This window comes from Atractosteus spatula, chromosome 4 (genome assembly GCF_055471065.1).
Source record: "Atractosteus spatula isolate fAtrSpa1 chromosome 4, fAtrSpa1.hap1, whole genome shotgun sequence".
NCBI lineage: Eukaryota > Metazoa > Chordata > Actinopteri > Semionotiformes > Lepisosteidae > Atractosteus > Atractosteus spatula.
Window position 1 is genome coordinate 57660443 of NC_142709.1, and position 15253 is coordinate 57675695.

The following is a 15253-nucleotide window of genomic DNA, read 5'->3' on the forward strand; positions in this document are numbered from 1 at the left end:
TAATTTCACATGTAAAGGAAAGCATTCTATCAGAGACACCTATTCTGTTTCTTTCTCATGCAATATCGTGAGGAATTGAAACAAATATGGCTTGACCTCCAGGCTTGCCGAAGCTCTATTAAACATAATAAATGCTAACTACCTGTAATAAAAAATCCTGACTTCAGTAAAAAAATGCCTTTCATCAAAAGATTCTATTAGGACAAACACCATTTGAGGCTTTGCCAGGGAATTTAACAAAGCCTCATCCTTTCCTATACAGTATATTCAAATACCATTCATGTAGCGATCATGAGGCTTTTTCAAGCCCCTTGCAAAGTAAGAAATTATAATTTGTTGCTAGTATTTTTTACAAACAATTGTGTCATGAAGAATCCCACAAGAATTTTCACCAGGGTTTAATTTAGCAATTTTCAGGGATAGTCTGTTTTCTTATCATTCTATTTGAAAAAATAACCCAATTGGTTTATGGGTGTTAAACGTAAGTGTAATGACCTCTTGCCCTGCAGAGAATCTTATTTAAAAAATGAAGAGCACCATTTTGACAGTTTCAACATTTCTAAACCACATCAGTATGCCGTCCCAGTGCTCACAGCTGTTGGTATGGATTCTGCATTAGGATCACTAACTCTGCTCCTATCTTAAGTAACTTTTGATAAAATAGAACATGTTGCTGGACTTTCTCTGCAAAGAGGAGAAAGTATTTATTTTCCCAAATTCTCAGCTGCATGTATTGCAAGGATAATCTAGGAATCACCATACTGTAGGTTTATTTGCTCTTGGAAACTGGAAAACAAATGCCTTCTTATCAATGTTATAGACACTCACAAAAGCGTAAATGATAAAGGGAGATAAGGAGCAGAGGGATAAGGAGAAAATCAAAACCAAATCTGTTTCTCTTCTTCCAACCACAAGACTACCACAAGGCAACCATGATTAACGTGGGAAGGAGTAAATCGAGTTTCCTACTCTACATAGATTTTCTTAAAATCCTGAAACCACTGATGCCTCAATTTGTCACATATAGTACTTTTCATACAGTATGTATTACTAATATGATTTCAGCTCTCAGCTTTCATTACTTTACTTTACTTGCCATAACAACTACTGTAGTTGTATGCAATTTGGGTCGGTGAGCTCATACAATGAAAGACATACAATAAAAATATACAACATGAAGCCAATACCAAAATGCATCTACTCAACATATTTGCACACCATCTTAAACTTACATCAGTAATGAAAATATAAAATAAAATAAAACAATTATATAACATTTGGGTCCGATGGTGTAACAATGTGATCCATGCAAAAATATCAAGTTAAAGTGCAGAATTTATGCATCTCACAGTCTCCAGGTGGATACTGTTATAGAACCTAGTAGCCCTTATCTTACATTTTTTTTCAATTGCTAACACACAAAAACTGATACTTTGAACACAATTCCCCAAATCTTTTCTTCAATTACCAAAAGCAAAACTCTTTTGACAAAACCTTAGGCAATAATCACCTGATACACACAAATTGCAGATCTCCTAAACTCTTTTTGCATAACCGCAAGCACAAGTTTCATCATAAAGCATAATTAACCTTATGTTGTCATGCAAGGAGCAGAGGAAGAGGTAGAGGAAGAGTGCAGGTAAGAGGAGGTTTTCAGGGAAGAAGAAGAAGAGGAGGAAGATAACATTTTACAGAGGAGATACGTGCAACAATCATGGACCATGTTCTTGTTCATGGCATGACAATGAGAGGAGCTGGATAAAGGGTACAGCCAAATCTGAGCCGCTTCTCGGTTGCTTCAATAATCAGGATGTTCAGAGAAGAAAATAGGTAATTCACATTACTGTATCTCTGTCTTTTGTTTGCTCTTGTATATTTCAGTATGTCGCCGCATTGATGCAGGCGGGAATAGAAAATATTTGAACACGTATTTCTGAATATTGCCAAACGTATTCTATTTTTACAGAATTGAAAGGCAGTCGGCCGACGGCGGTAGACCACATATCTTCAGGAGAATGCCACTGTAAACAATGTTCCTTGCCAACAATTGTAAGAGGCTAAGAGAAATACAAACTCAAATAATTGAGGACAACAACATGTTCCAAGGAATTGAAAAAGTCAGTCTGAGTACCATTCACCGTGTTCTTCAGCGCAACAGCATGTCCATGAAGAAAGTTTATTGTGTCCCATTCCAATGGAGCACTGACAGAGTAAAAGACCTGTGTTTTCAATATGCAATATGTACAAGTAAGACTTTAAAAACAAAAATTGAATTGTCTACAGTAAAGCATGTCAGTAACATTATAGTACTGTATACTGTTCATTGTGGCCTACCTGATAGGTTTCACTGGATTATAGTGTAAAGTACTGTATTGGCTACAGTATACCAACTAAATTACTTCTGTTATGACATCCTTATTCTAGAGACCTTTGGAGCTAGAGTCTATGGACACTCCACAGGAATTTATCTTTGTTGATGAGGCAGGCTTTAGCCTCACAGAGAGAAGGAGGAGAGGATGGAACATCAACCACCATGCCATTGTGGATGTTCCTGGAATGCGTGGGGGCAATGTCACCCTCTGTGCAGCACTCAGCCATCATGGAGTCCTCCACCGCCGTGCCGCCCTAGGACCATGTAACACAGCACATCTAATGACATTTCTCAGTGGTCTTCGGGACGCTCTGATTGAACAAGACCATAGAGTGCAGGAGCAACCAGAGCATCCTTCTTATATGATCATTTGGGACAACGGCAGTTTTCATCGCAGTATTCAGGTCCGTGAATGGTTCAACGACAATGCCCAATTCTCAAATGTCTTCCTTCCACCTTATTCCCCATTTCTCAACCCAATTGAAGAATTTTTCTTGGCATGGCGGTTGAAGGGATATGACAGAAATCCCTATGAATGGGAAATCTTTTCCACGCTATGGAGATATTTCCCACCCTTTCTGGCCAGGAAAGATATCGCATGTGATGTACTGTAGATGAAGTCCTTGGGCCTGCCCCAGCCCAAAGATGGGATGCTGAGGCAGAATAAATCCACATTTTTTTTCTTTCTGTCTAATGGATGTATTCCTTCTATAGAACTTCTATGTTTGATTTGTAGTTTTTTCCCAAAACCTCATTTGCATCTTCATAAATAAAAGTTAACAATTTGGATGTATTCTTATGTACTGTGTTGTTCCTTCTGCACTCTCAGTTTTTACATGGATTTCACCAACATGCATATTTACACCTTTTTTTCCTTGTACAGTTGTTACCAATTCATTAGCATCTTTGATAACAGTGTTTTCAACTGATTGCACTAGTGCATAGTTGATGGATTTGTGTGTGCTTTGAAGGCAAAGTTTCATTATGAGCAAAGCTAACATGCTTTTGAGTCAATTGTTTGCTTTTGCCAGACAGAGATGTATTTTGGTAATTTTTAGTTTGAGTTTTTGGATTTGTGCTTAAGGTTTTGAAAAAAACGGGATATAATTTCAGAAAATGTGTTTTAGGAGTGTAAAAAGCTGTTATAGACCTGAGTCACTTACCAGAGGGGAGAGAAGTAAAGAGAGGTTGGGCAGAGTGCAAAGGTTCAGCGTCTTTAGAGAAAAGATCTTTAGAGCTTTGCATTTCAGTCTGGAGAGGATGAGTGAGTCCACAGAAGGAAGGTGGCATCACACAATTGTGGAAGCGATATACACTACCCTCTCTAGCCATTTCTTGTCCTGTACAGAAATGTTGGCACACCACACAATTATGGAGAAGTACTGTACATGCAGAACAGAATTGAAAAGAAGTCTGTTATTATCTGATGAAGCTGTGTGGGCCAGGTCATAATATCACTCCTTTGTGGCTGGCATTGAAGTAATTGTCTCATTTACACATGTGGGTTATCAGTTGCAATTTCATAAATTTAGGCTCTATTCCACCTGAATTCCCAGATTCACCAGCTTGCTTTGGTTAGAAAAGAGATAAAGTTCATTATGATTAGACTGCTCGGTTTTGATATTAACTGTGAAAGGCAGAATTCTGTACAGACAAACAGCAGCCCTCTCCTTTTCTCTCAAGCAACATGGCAATTGATAAATCACAATTACACAAGCATTCTGAGTACCTGAAACAATGGATTTTCACCGCAAACAAAGCCTGATTTAATAAAGAAACTACACTATCTGTTCAAGGCTTAAAGGAGTTTGGGATTTGTCCTTTTCTCCCTTTATACAATCCCTTTAATACTGTAACACATTGTATACCTCTGTGCAGTTCCATCTGTTAGCAAAAACACACTTACGCCTGGTAAGCGTGACAACTGGAATACGTCCCAGAAGCACAGAGAGCAAGGCCAGTCTACGCCCCAGACAGGACACTGATCCAGCACTCCTGGACACAAGCACAGGTAACAACACAATGTCTTTGCATGTATTACGTAATATACAAGATTTGAACCTCCTGTTTGAACCTTGCCTGTACTATTTAGTGTCAAGCCACTATTATAAAAGAAAAAGCAGAAGAACAAGTATAAAAACTTGGCAAACCTGGATTCTCCCTGCTTTTTTTCAGCTTTTTAAGAATTAACAGGTGTGGTAAAACTTTAAAGCTAGCATAATGTGATCTACAGCATGTACTGTACAAAATGTTTTCTTTTAACAATAGGCCCTTGAGGACAGCTTTTCTTTTGTCCCAGAGCTCTTCATCTTTAGCAAATTGTTTTGTTACTTTCTTACCTTTATTATTGTTTTAAATCCTAACATATTAAAGGGTTCTCACATCTTCCACTGACAATCTTCCACTGTCAATAAAAATTATAGAGACAGAGCTCTTTTGACTTTTATAATATTTGTAATGTGGTCTGCTGTGAGTATCTATGTGCACATAAATGAGACTGAACTTCCATGCTGTCAGACTCAAATTAAGCACCTCAGAATATATACTGTAGGTCGTAATTAGAGATAAGATTCTAGTTGCTTTAAGCTGTAGTTGAACATCACTAATTCTAGTTTACAAAATGACAGTAAACCTTGGCAGTATATTAATTTGTCAGTGAGTCATTCGATGCTAACTTAATAAGACCCAGTGCCTGATCACCTCAGGTTTTATTAGAGAAATTTACCTGGAGCGGTTTCCAACCCAGTGAGTTCAAAGACAGTAATCCTATTTATGTTTTCAAAAGATGATTTTTTTGTGCCATGAACTCAAACAGTTCCACCTGGAGTAAAAAATGTGACCTTGACTAAATAAAATCATCCTAGATGAGTGTGACCTACGTTGAATTTGAAACTCGGGGAGATTACTGCAGAGATTTCCTTTATTTTATCATGAGGAAACCTTGGTCAGATTTCCAAGTTCAGTACCAAGATAATGCCACTGAAAGCACAACCTGTCACCCTTTCCATTAGGTCCTGCACCAGACAATGCAAAAATGAAGAGAAACAGGTCTGGAGAACATTATGTGATACTAAGCCCTCACAAAAGGCACTGTTAGCAATGCCGCAACGTACAGCAAGCTTATCCCAGCCATATACTGTACTGTACATACACCACACTAGAGTGAGTTATGAAAATCTAGACTTGTAAAAAAGCACAAAATAGATTTCAAGGGGTGTTAATGACCTGTGGGTGAGTGGAAACCAAAAGTTTTCACAATGTTTGGAAGACAAATCTCTGCTGTTCTTGCAGCAAAGCTAACAATATAATTCTTGCAGCTCCAACAGTTTGAGCTGCACTCCTCAGTTTTCCTTTCAAAGTTGAATTCACTTTTTTACTTAAGGCTGAACTTTGAGAGGTCACAGTTCAAAGAAACTATTTTTCAGACAAATAACTGGTATTCTAAAAGTCAGTGGGCCTGAAAAACCCCAAGTAAATTTTGCTTGCAAAACTGGAGATGGTCTGGTAACAACATGACCCTTTTCCAGTTGAGGTGTCATGGAGTAACCTCAATCAATGTTCACTTTGGCCATGAGGGCCCAGTGATGGACACTGGTGAGCTGTAGCTGGCTGTGAAAGCCTTAGCCCACAGAACTGTACTGCTCCCTGTAGCAGGGGGGTGAAAGGGCTGTCTAGTGAGAAACTATGCCTGAACCCCATCTCTTCCCAAACTTCTGCTGTTGTCCGTCCAGAAGGTGAAATTAAACTAGGGTACAGAACTAAAGGGAACAATGCATCTCTCACAGCACACGTCTCTTCATCTCCTCCACCATGGTGAGAGGCTGTGGAAGCAAACAGAGGAACAAGGAAAACAAAAATTAAAATTATCTCTGGAAAAATATTATAAAGCTGAAAGGGATTGTTCAATTTATATTTTGAAAAATGCTTGATTCTTAATCACCAATATCTAAGGTAAACTTAAAAATATATGCATGCTATATGGAGAATTTTGATTTTCAACCATTTTTAACACAAATGACTTCCAATTAGTCTGAATCATGTCAATTACCAGTTAAGAGGTATTTTTAAAGCATCTAGTGTGAAAGGGTTTCAATTTTGTGGCATTGCTTTTTATTTAACCATGCTGCTGGAAAAAAAATTAAAATACGAAATTTGTGAATGGTTTTCAGATAAAATTACAATTCCCGGACAAGTTTGGACAAACTTGTTCTTTCCTATAGGTTTAAAAACAGAAAAGAAGAAAGTTTAGCATGTAGAAAGTGTGGATTGAGAATTATGATTTTCGACCATTATTGACAGGCGCAAGGCTTAGCAAAAAAGGCAAACTTGGGCCAAAATTGTTTTTCAAGGAAATAGAAAAACAACACCTTTCCTGCACTGCAAATACATCCTAAAGCACAGCAAATGCATCAGAAAATGTCTAGCTCTTGAGGAAAACCTAACCCTAACCCTAGCTCGGGCACTTCTAGACTAACGTATGTTGCGTAATCTTGCCTAAAAAGTTCCATGCTCAGGAAGTTCTCCAAATGACTCCAAATAAGTCAGAAACATTGCAAGTCTCAGTTTTAAGCATTTTAAAATGATCTGCAGTCAATCTTTTTTCAAATTTGCAGTTCCTCTTCCTTTTGGAATCTGTTGCTGAAATAGCTTATAAAATACTCAAGTTTGGTGCGATTTACAGCTGGCACTTTGACCATTACCAGTGAAGTTGAGCTAAATTTGCATTTCATTCTTGGTTCTAAAGCCAAAATCAAGATATTAGAGGATACAGAATGAAAGTTTCAAACTTTTGATTTTTGACCATTTTTGACAGGCGCTCGGCTTATCAAAAACAGCAAAATGGGCCAAATTTCGTTTTCAAGGAAACAACAAGACAACACTTTTCCTGCATTTCACATACATCCTAAAGCACAGCAAATGCATCAGAAAATGTCTAGCTCTTGTGGAAAACCTAACCCTAACCCTAGCTCGGGCACTTCTAGACTAACGTATGTTGCGTAATCTTGCCTAAAAAGTTCCATGCTCAGGAAGTTCCCCAAATGACTCCAAATAAGTCAGAAACATTGCAAGTCTCAGTTTTAAGCATTTTAAAATAATCTGCAGTGAATCTTTTTTCAAATTTGCAGTTCTTCTTTCTTTTGGAACCTGCTGCTGAAATGGCTTATAAAATACTCACGTTTGGTGCCACTTACAGCTGGCATTTTGACCATTACCACTGAAGTTGAGCTAAATTTGCCATTTCATTCTTGGTTCCAATGCCAAAATCAAGAGATTAGAGCATACAGAATGAAAGTTTCAAACTTTTGATTTTTGACCATTTTTGACAGGCGCGCGGCTTATCAAAAACAGCAAAATTGGGCCAAATTTCGTTTTCAAGGAAACAGCAAGACAACACTTTTCCTGCATTTCACATACATCCTAAAGCACAGCAAATGCATCAGAAAATGTCTAGCTCTTGTGGAAAACCTAACCCTAACCCTAGCTCGGGCACTTCTAGACTAACGTATGTTGCGTAATCTTGCCTAAAAAGTTCCATGCTCAGGAAGTTCTCCAAATGACTCCAAATAAGTCAGAAACATTGCAAGTCTCAGTTTTAAGCATTTTAAAATGATCTGCAGTCAATCTTTTTTCAAATTTGCAGTTCCTCTTCCTTTTGGAATCTGTTGCTGAAATAGCTTATAAAATACTCAAGTTTGGTGCGATTTACAGCTGGCACTTTGACCATTACCACTGAAGTTGAGCTAAATTTGCCATTTCATTCTTGGTTCCAATGCCAAAATCAAGAGATTAGAGCATACAGAATGAAAGTTTCAAACTTTTGATTTTTGACCGGCGCGCGGCTTATCAAAAACGGGAAAATTGGGCCAAATTTCGTTTTCAAGGAAACAACAAGACAACACTTTTCCTGCATTTCACATACATCCTAAAGCACAGCAAATGCATCAGAAAATGTCTGGCTCTTGTGGAAAACCTAACCCTAACCCTAGCTCGGGCACTTCTAGACTAATGTATGTTGCGTAATCTTGCCTAAAAAGTTCCATGCTCAGGAAGTTCCCCAAATGACTCCAAATAAGTCAGAAACATTGCAAGTCTCAGTTTTAAGCATTTTAAAATGATCTGCAGTGAATCTTTTTTCAAATTTGCAGTTCCTCTTTCTTTTGGAATCTGTTGCTGAAATAGCTTATAAAATACTCACGTTTGGTGCGATTTACAGCTGGCACTTTGACCATTACCAGTGAAGTTGAGCTAAATTTGCATTTCATTCTTGGTTCTAAAGCCAAAATCAAGATATTAGAGGATACAGAATGAAAGTTTCAAACTTTTGATTTTTGACCATTTTTGACAGGCGCTCGGCTTATCAAAAACAGCAAAATGGGCCAAATTTCGTTTTCAAGGAAACAACAAGACAACACTTTTCCTGCATTTCACATACATCCTAAAGCACAGCAAATGCATCAGAAAATGTCTAGCTCTTGTGGAAAACCTAACCCTATCCCTAGCTCGGGCACTTCTAGACTAACGTACAGATGCAGCCATTCAAAATGCGCGGGCGATACCGCATTATTTTCCGGTACGCTGTACGCAGTCTACCGCAAGCTACCGGTAAATACCGCGAGTTACCGGTAAATACCGCTAGCAAAATAATAGTATCCGGAATTTCCGCAAGGTGGAGCTAATAAAGCTCAACCTCTCATGTTTGAGCTGTAGCCATCAAAGTCTTTAACGAAGATATTAATAATAGTATTAATAATAAATGACCTTGGACAAGCTGTAAACTCAAAGTATTGCCCTGGTCCACATTCTTTTTTTCATTGACCGTCTTTGTAAAAGTAACGCCACAGCATTTCGCAATCACGCATTTTTTTCCAATCATGCAAAGTACAGTGATTCACCATGCCTTTCACATGCTCATAAAAGAGATTGATTTAGGGACATAAACATATTACCGTATGCAAACTGTACTGTATACAGTATGTATATGTATATTTAATGTCTTAACTGTGCCCGTTTAAGTATTGAATATTCATATCTAATTTTACCACTGAAGGGAAATCTTAGTAGCTGAGCATAAAAACAATAGGAGCATACTGCAACGCGTGTGAAGGCCATAAACGATATTAATTTTGGAACATAAACATACAGTATATGGCTGGTCTCGGTACTTTAAAGAAAACATACACGAAACATGGTTTCATTATGACCAGAATCTTGAGATATTTTTAACTTGATTTACAGTATTTGAGAGGTATGTCTTAACACCGATACTACAGTGCTTAAGTACTACTCACGTATATGTTTCTAGGTTTATATTATGCATTTCATACGGTCAAATTACTTTTGAGCAACTAATAAGAAGCGCGAAACGGTATGCGTTTTACTTTCGTTTCGTGCTGGGACCCGTGGATTGATTAGAGATATCAAGTACATACAAGTCATTTTTTAAATGTTGTAGTTCGTCTTGAAAAAATGTTACGAGTACATCATCTATCAACAATTACACAGGTTCTGTTTCCATATTGCGGATTTTGGTTACGTAATATTATTTTCTAGATTTCACGTTGTGAATATATGATTTGGGCAAACAGAGCCGCAAAGAAGTACATTATGGGTTGTTGTTTTTTTTTGCAGTTTTATCTAGAACAAGCGATGCTTAAACCTTTGTCTGATTCTTGTGAAACTATCCACACGACAGTTACAGTACCTAGGAGTTGACTTCAGTGATGTCACTGATGGGATGTTTCTAAAAATCCATCCTCTGTAAAACGTCTTCTCTAGTTGTCCTGCATATGTATTCGCTAATGAAGCTGTGTGTTCTGAGCCTGGATCTCTACATTTCTGTATGAACCACCTTAGAGGGCTAAAGACAGCTTGTGTTTAAATTGAGTGTAAGGCAATTTATGCTTCTAAAGTCATGGTCAGCATTTTTGTACTGTGCTGTAAACTTGTTCTGTGCCTAGTCACATTATTTTATAGCGTTTTCATAGCGTTATCAAATCTGGTGGCGCTGTGTTAGTTTCCTGACTCCCATGTCACATGGTCTGTGATTGTAACCTGTAATACCGGTTTAATTCGTCACAGCCAGCACTCCGGTTGTAAAGTAGAAGCAGGCGAGATTTCCAGCGAAAAACACCTCCCCCTTCTTCAGGTGTGAGGGTCTTCTGCTCAGAATGAAACGCTAAAATGTAATGTAGGCTCTGAATGGGTTCTGACTTGCTTTAACAAAATATGTTTACAAATCCTTTCACCTGGCATTTTCGTAGTTAGAAATTATGGAACGCTCTGTTAAAAGCAAGGGAGTTTTTATGTCCGTTGCAGTTCTTTTGCAACATGAATATAATTATATCGTTATTAATTTCTTGAGATACGCGATTCCATATTATATTCCCTTTTAATCAAATTCTAAAAGTATGCTTGTTGACTCCGGTATCGCGTTAGTTAAAGACTTCGATGCTTAAAATGTTTAGGAGAAATGGAATACTGGTGTGTATGTTTTCTTTAAAGTACCGAGACCAGCCATATACTGTATGTTTAAGTTCCAAAATTAATATCGTTTATGGACTTCACACGCGTTGCAGTATGCTCCTATTCTTTTTATGCTCAGGCACTAAGTAAAAGGAGATGCTTCATATTGCTTGACTAATTTTAAAAACTAAGTTAGAAATGCAGACGCTCCCTCGGTGCGCTGCTCTGGTGCGCCGGCTCTTACACAGTGCCTGTCTGCCGTAAGCGTTACAATATACATACCCAACACTGCTTGTACCCATCTGTCATGCAAATAAAACACCTTGAATTGAATTGAATTGAGGGGAGAGGGGGGAATACTAAAGGCAATACTGGCTCAATACCCTCGATGGGCTTTGACGTGCTAATGCGTTGGTTTAACAGTCCGGGTGTGGCAGGCTTCCAATGTCAACTCGACTCGATTGGAAGACAATGAACGTATTTTGTGATATTTAGAAATATAAATTTGTTTGGTGCGAGTGAGGTTTTATTTAATCTCTGACCAAGGGAAACGTTTCATTTTTTCAAAGAAATGTTTGTTAAAAAATAAAGTCATAGTTCTATGGGATTCAATCACAGACCATGTGACATGGGAGTCAGGAAACTACTGTAACACACAGCGCCACCGGATTTAATAACGCAATAAAAACGCTATAAAATAATGTGACTAGGCACAGAAAAAGTTTACAGCACAGTACAATAATAAATGCTGACCATGACTTTAGAAGCATAAATTACCTTACACTCAATTTAAACACAAGCTGTCTTTCTGTATGAACCTCTAAGCTGGTTCATACAGAAAATGTAGAAATGCATTAGCCTGATTATGATTAAAAAACACATAATTAAACACGCGTTTGCGATTTAAATCAGAACACGATTTAAATCAATATAAATGTTTATATTGTAACGCATACTGTCCAGCCTCCATTTCTCTATAAAAATTTACTCTGTTGCACACACACACACAATAGAAGGAGGAACCGCTGTCAGAAGGGAAGATATGTTCAAAATATCGCAAATATCGTTCATGTTGCGATATTTTGAAATATAAAAGTCAATTTATTGTCCATAATATCGCTATTCTATTTTTTCGAAGAAATGTTTGTTAAAAGAAAAGTCCGGCACCAGCTGGATTCGATCACACAACCTCCCAGTTGCTAGTCACGCACCTAGACCAGTCGGCTAGAAGACAGCTCGCATGAACAGGCAGGCGAAAAAGCCCTACACAGCCCTGTCGCAGCACACGAATACCGTTATTAAATTCTTTAGATACGCGATTCCATATTATATTCCCTTTTAATCAAATTCTAAAAGTATGCTTGTTGACTCCGGTATCATGTTAGTTAAAGACTTCAAAGCTTAAAATGTTTAGGGAGAAATGGAATACTGGTGTGTATTTTTTTCTTTAAAGTACCAAGACCAGCTACAGTATATACTGTATGTTTATGTTCCAAAATTAATATCGTTTATGGCCTTCACACGCGTTACAGTATGCTCCTATTCTTTTTATGCTCAGCTACTAAGATTTCCCTTCAGTGGTAAAATTCAATATCTACAACGGGCACAGCAAAGACGTTTTTACTGTAAGTCTTTCTACGACAGACCAACGGACCACGAGTGCCCCTGTCGGTCAACCAATCACGTACTGCGGTGCCACGCGTCATCTTGCGTCATACTGAGCGACGTCACCTGCGGTACGTGTCTGTGACGCGCACTTTGAATGGCTGCATCTGTATGTTGCGTAATCTTGCCTAAAAAGTTCCATGCTCAGGAAGTTCCCCAAATGACTCCAAATAAGTCAGAAACATTGCAAGTCTCAGTTTTAAGCATTTTAAAATAATCTGCAGTGAATCTTTTTTCAAATTTGCAGTTCTTCTTTCTTTTGGAACCTGCTGCTGAAATGGCTTATAAAATACTCACGTTTGGTGCCACTTACAGCTGGCATTTTGACCATTACCACTGAAGTTGAGCTAAATTTGCCATTTCATTCTTGGTTCCAATGCCAAAATCAAGAGATTAGAGCATACAGAATGAAAGTTTCAAACTTTTGATTTTTGACCATTTTTGACAGGCGCGCGGCTTATCAAAAACAGCAAAATTGGGCCAAATTTCGTTTTCAAGGAAACAGCAAGACAACACTTTTCCTGCATTTCACATACATCCTAAAGCACAGCAAATGCATCAGAAAATGTCTAGCTCTTGTGGAAAACCTAACCCTAACCCTAGCTCGGGCACTTCTAGACTAACGTATGTTGCGTAATCTTGCCTAAAAAGTTCCATGCTCAGGAAGTTCTCCAAATGACTCCAAATAAGTCAGAAACATTGCAAGTCTCAGTTTTAAGCATTTTAAAATGATCTGCAGTCAATCTTTTTTCAAATTTGCAGTTCCTCTTCCTTTTGGAATCTGTTGCTGAAATAGCTTATAAAATACTCAAGTTTGGTGCGATTTACAGCTGGCACTTTGACCATTACCAGTGAAGTTGAGCTAAATTTGCATTTCATTCTTGGTTCTAAAGCCAAAATCAAGATATTAGAGGATACAGAATGAAAGTTTCAAACTTTTGATTTTTGACCATTTTTGACAGGCGCGCGGCTTATCAAAAACAGCAAAATTGGCCAAATTTCGTTTTTAAGGAAACAACAAGACAACACTTTTCCTGCATTTCACATACATCCTAAAGCACAGCAAATGCATCAGAAAATGTCTGGCTCTTGTGGAAAACCTAACCCTAACCCTAGCTCGGGCACTTCTAGACTAACGTATGTTGGGTAATCTTGCCTAAAAAGTTCCATGCTCAGGAAGTTCCCCAAATGACTCCAAATAAGTCAGAAACATTGCAAGTCTCAGTTTTAAGCATTTTAAAATAATCTGCAGTGAATCTTTTTTCAAATTTGCAGTTCTTCTTTCTTTTGGAATCTGCTGCTGAAATGGCTTATAAAATACTCACGTTTGGTGCCATTTACAGCTGGCATTTTGACAATTACCACTGAAGTTGAGCTAAATTTGCCATTTCATTCTTGGTTCCAATGCCAAAATCAAGAGATTAGAGCATACAGAATGAAAATTTCAAACTTATGATTTTTGACCATTTTTGACAGGCGCGCGGCTTATCAAAAACGGCAAAATTGGGCCAAATTTCGTTTTCAAGGAAACAACAAGACAACACTTTTCCTGCATTTCACATACATCCTAAAGCACAGCAAATGCATCAGAAAATGTCTGGCTCTTGTGGAAAACCTAACCCTAACCCTAGCTCGGGCACTTCTAGACTAATGTATGTTGCGTAATCTTGCCTAAAAAGTTCCATGCTCAGGAAGTTCCCCAAATGACTCCAAATAAGTCAGAAACATTGCAAGTCTCAGTTTTAAGCATTTTAAAATGATCTGCAGTGAATCTTTTTTCAAATTTGCAGTTCCTCTTTCTTTTGGAATCTGTTGCTGAAATAGCTTATAAAATACTCACGTTTGGTGCGATTTACAGCTGGCACTTCGACCATTACCAGTGAAGTTGAACTAAATTTGCATTTCATTCTTGGTTCCAAAGCCAAAATCAAGAGATTAGAGCATACAGAATGAAAGTTTCAAACTTTTGATTTTTGACCATTTTTGACATGCGCGCGGCTTATCAAAAACGGGAAAATTGGGCCAAATTTCGTTTTCAAGGAAACAACAAGACAACACTTTTCCTGCATTTCACATACATCCTAAAGCACAGCAAATGCATCAGAAAATGTCTAGCTCTTGTGGAAAACCTAACCCTAACCCTAGCTCGGGCACTTCTAGACTAACGTATGTTGCGTCATCTTGCCTAAAAAGTTCCATGCTCAGGAAGTTCCCCTAATGACTCCAAATAAGTCAGAAACATTGCAAGTCTCAGTTTTAAGCATTTTAAAATAATCTGCAGTGAATCTTTTTTCAAATTTGCAGTTCTTCTTTCTTTTGGAACCTGCTGCTGAAATGGCTTATAAAATACTCACGTTTGGTGCCACTTACAGCTGGCATTTTGACCATTACCACTGAAGTTGAGCTAAATTTGCCATTTCATTCTTGGTTCCAATGCCAAAATCAAGAGATTAGAGCATACAGAATGAAAGTTTCAAACTTTTGATTTTTGACCATTTCTGACAGGCGCGCGGCTTATCAAAAACGGCAAAATTGGGCCAAATTTCGTTTTCAAGGAAACAGCAAGACAACACTTTTCCTGCATTTCACATACATCCTAAAGCACAGCAAATGCATCAGAAAATGTCTAGCTCTTGTGGAAAACCTAACCCTAACCCTAGCTCGGGCACTTCTAGACTAACGTATGTTGCGTAATCTTGCCTAAAAAGTTCCATGCTCAGGAAGTTCTCCAAATGACTCCAAATAAGTCAGAAA

At 38.0% G+C, this 15253-nt stretch overlaps 1 pseudogene; it reads left to right on the forward strand.

Moving 5' to 3' along the window:
• The first annotated feature begins 838 nt into the window (after nucleotides 1-838).
• LOC148836665 (uncharacterized) lies at nucleotides 839-3038 on the forward strand (annotated as a pseudogene).
• Nucleotides 3039-15253: the final 12215 nt, after the last annotated feature.